A 4,257-nucleotide genomic window follows, 5' to 3' on the forward strand; every position below is an offset into this window, starting at 1 on the left:
ATGAAATACTAATGTAAGGTCAAGATGAGAGAGAAATGACTGAGATGAATGTCTTTACTAAAATAACCAATAAATTTTGTCAAACTCAAAAAAAAAATAAAAAAATAAAATAAAATGCACACTGGATATCTTACCTAAACTTAAATTGTAGTAGGTTTGTTCCATAGTAACTTACTCAGATGACGATGATTATTTTAATGGCCTTTTCATAAAAACTGGTACTAACACAAGAATGCTATGTCTGAGAACTCACTGAGGAACTGCTAACTACTAATTTAAATAAACATATTTGAAGAACTCTGTACTGAAAAGATTCCTATATGTATGTCATGTATTATTCAAATTAAGAAACTTAACTAAGGGGGTAAAACTAGGACCAATGTGTGTTCTGCAGAAGTATTCAAATTGTGAATTTTTGGATTTCCCTGAAGACTATGTATACTAGGTGCCAAAAGAACAGGTAATATGGTCTGGGGGAAACAAGCATAGCTAAAACATTCTACTTAAAAGGCAAATTATATTATGACAACAAAAATAAAAGAAATCATATACATTCTGAAACCACTGCATAAATGGAATGTGTTTACAAGTTAGGGTAACAAGCAATTGCTTCACACTTAAATTAAATCATAAACAGCAAATCTATCAACATCAAGAAATTCAGTATTTTCTATCATAGACTATAAGAATCAAGTATGACACCTAAATATAAGTACGAAAAAAAGGAAATTAAAATGAGCTTCTAAGCAAGTATGGTCAATTGAGTACAGGCTTGTAGTAAGTTTCTCTGTCTGTGCAAGGGCAACATAAACAGAATGCATGGATGTAAAATGAGGATCAGACTTGTTCTTCATAACTCAAAAGAGGGTGGAGATACCCAAAACCTGCAAATTCATGGGCTTCAATCGCTGCCACACTGCCCTTGTCTTCTGGAGTGAGCCAGACAGGTTCTTTAGTAAACTCCAGATCAGAGTTTTCCAACCTGAATTCTCCAGAAATATTTGGCTTAAAAGGAGGTACCATCCACTTTTGCTCCATCAGGTCCCAGTCCACATTCTGAAAGAATGGGTAGTATTAAGTGTCCTTAAACCCTGTGTCACCATGACAATCCAGTCTCTCTTCTGGGTCCCTCTTCAGAAAAGCCTGAAGGACACTTGCAGCTTCTACAGACAAATAAGGTGATATGAGAACGGTGCTTTCTAAAATAAGCAGAGTGAGATGGGTGACTGCCCTTCTATGAGGGCTATCATGGTTCTCAGTGATGGGAAAGGGAGATTCTCGGACCATCATCTCATACAGGATCGCTCCAAGACTCCACCAATCCATGCTGAAATCATAATCTTCATCTCTGATTATCTCAGGAGCCAGGCAACTAGCTGTGCCACCCATCTCTGACCAAAAAAAAAAAAAAAAAAGGGAGATATAAAAGACCTTTTCATTGTGAAAAATAATATATTATATATATGTATATGCAAGATATATACAGCTATTTTCTCTTAGTTCATTGAGAAGAAAGGTTTGTACTAACAGTGTTTAGACAAGATATCATGTCTGCATCTTGTCCTCTGAATTACTACTATGAAGACAACAATATGCAATGTAGTAATTATTGTAACTGTCCTACTAATCTGTTCTGAAACTGTTTCATTGCTATTTTACCTTTTTCTCATTAAGATGAATAAAAATGTGACAAAGAAAACCAAGAAGGTAGTGCAAAATGCTACCCATTAAGAGTAGGCTGAGTGTGGTGGCTTCATTCTAGAGTGCGAGGCAGTGTTATATGGAACCAGTGTCCTATTGATAGGCATCTTTCCTGTGTTTTTATTTTCATAAGCACTTTATGTGAGTCCATATACATATGTATTTCCATAATTCTGAGCTTTTATAGGGTAAATATTTTATAGATAATATCTTTTAAGTATCTTGAAACATGCTGAATTTGTTCTTCAAAATATTTGCATTAATTTCCACTGCCCCAAGCAGTATCCAAGAGTCCTATTCCTCTGCACTCTTCATACAAGTTATGGCTGACAAAAATACATATTCTTTAATATATTGTAAGCTGTTATCAAATAATACAAAGAAGAGAGATGTCCCAGTGGAAAGATGGGTGGAGCCCTGAATATGCAATACAAGACAAATAATACAAGTGATATGTAATCTATAAGTATTTGGAGCAGGAAATGTTAACTGAGAAAAAAAGAACAACATAAAAAGTTAACTGGATTGTCATGAAACAAATGAAAAATAGAAGCAGCAAGAAAGCATTCTGTGCATTGAAAAATCAGAAAAGACCTTTAATAAGTGATGCTGGGCTGGGAAGGCATCTCTGTGGAATAAGCACTCGCCTGGCAAGCGCGAGGTCCTGAGTTCAATCCCCAGTTCCAAAAAAATTTTCTTAACTTTTTATTCCTGGTACAAGCACCACAATTTATAGGACAATATACCTGATGTACTGAAAAGAAAGAAAAAAACAAAGCTACACCAGATAAAAGACCTCGGGAATGTACAGCTGATTGACACTACATTGCATTAATCAATAGCTGCACTTTTGGAAACTGTGGCTATGACCGTCCTGAACCAGAAGGGTTTCCTGTTTAAGCTGCAGTAACTTTGCTGACTGTGGATCATCATTCCTTCCGTGGCAGATTTCTACAGTTCCTCCAATGCATTTGAGATGACTGTCTCATACTAACCTGCAGCTTTCCTGACAGCTCCTCACTATCTCCTGATAAGAACTGTCGCTCTTTCTGTTTTTCTTTAAACCTTCTGCTACCATACCCACCACTTCCACCATCAGATCCATAACCACCACCATAGAGACTGCCATAGCTTCTTCCATCAAAACTGTCCCCCTTAATGGGTTCAGAATTTGACTGTTGCTGTCCACTGTAATTTCCAAAATCCTTATAGTTCCCACCACCACCATAGTACCACCACCACCATTTCCTCCTTCCTTGTAGCCATCATGTCCTCCTCCACCACTGAATCCACCACTGTGGTTTCCATATCCTGGTCCACCACCACCATACCCTCCTGTGCTACTATAACCAGGACCACCAGCCTAGTTTCTATCATCACCTCCAAGTCCATTATATCCGCCATCACCTCCTCCATAACTACCTCTGCTGCCACCTCTTCCACCACTATAACCTTCTCTTCCATCAAAGTTTCCACCACAGCCAAAAGCCCCTCCACCACCTCCAAAGTTTCCTCCATGACACATAAAGTGGCCAGAACCACCTCTAGAGCCTCTCTGTGATCCAGCAGACTGCATCTCTTGTTTAGAAAGAGACTTTTCACTCCACAATTATGCCCATTAATAGTGTGGCGTTTCTGAACAAAAAATTTAATCAGTTGTTTCATGATCACCAAAAGTTACAAAAACAAATCCTCTCTTTTTTTTCACCCTGCCTGTCTTCCGTAACTTCTACGATTTCAATCCTGCCATATTTTTCAAAGTAGTCTCTCAAATTCTGTTCTTCTGTATCTTCTTTAAGACCACGAACAAAAATTTTGTTCACTGTTAGATGGACACCCGGCTTTGCTGAGTCAATCCTCTCTAGAAGCGGCTCTCTTTGGTCCCACTACACGCCCACCAACCTTGTGTGGTCCAGCACACACTGCTGCATCCATCTCTTCAAAACAAGAGTAAGTCACAAAGCCAAAGCATCTGGAGCACTTTGTTTGAGGACCTTTCATTACCACACAATCTGACTGTGTCCCATTTCTCAAACTGTCCTCTTAAACTATTACAAGTAGTTTCAAAACTCAGACCACTAATAAAAACCTTCCTCAGCTGCTCTGGTTCCTTTGGATCATGGCCCTGCATTTCGAGACCAGACTCACCTCCTCCAAGATATTCAGACAGATAGTGAGGTTAAGTTCAGCTGCCCACGTTACAGGGCAGTAATATCACTAAGCCTCTCCTCTGGAGGGTTAACAACTTAAGTTTGCAGACCAAAAATTAGAGAAAAAGAAAGGTGGCAAGGACAGCCAACATTTTGGCCCTAACCTTTCAAAGTCAGTGAGGACTCAAGACATAGGAGAACACGTATGTAACATCCTGTAACTCAGTTGTGTCCCAAATTTTTTGATCAGGAGATTATGGTACCACAGAGGAAAGTGATCGATGATGTAGAGTGTGCCTAAGGAGAGTCTTATGGAGAGAAAACATTCTCTCAGGCTTTCACAGAGAGCAAATTGGTCAAGCAATGGCTGTGACTCATCCACATGGCTGACACTGACAAAGGATCT

The 4,257-nt window shown here is 38.9% G+C and overlaps 1 pseudogene; it reads right to left on the reverse strand.

Annotated features, from left to right (window-relative positions):
• Window positions 1-837: 837 nt before the first annotated feature.
• LOC111815879 lies at window positions 838-3,832 on the reverse strand (annotated as a pseudogene).
• Window positions 3,833-4,257: the final 425 nt, after the last annotated feature.

This window comes from Octodon degus, unplaced genomic scaffold, assembly GCF_000260255.1.
Source record: "Octodon degus isolate 3935 unplaced genomic scaffold, OctDeg1.0 scaffold00023, whole genome shotgun sequence".
Lineage (NCBI taxonomy): Eukaryota > Metazoa > Chordata > Mammalia > Rodentia > Octodontidae > Octodon > Octodon degus.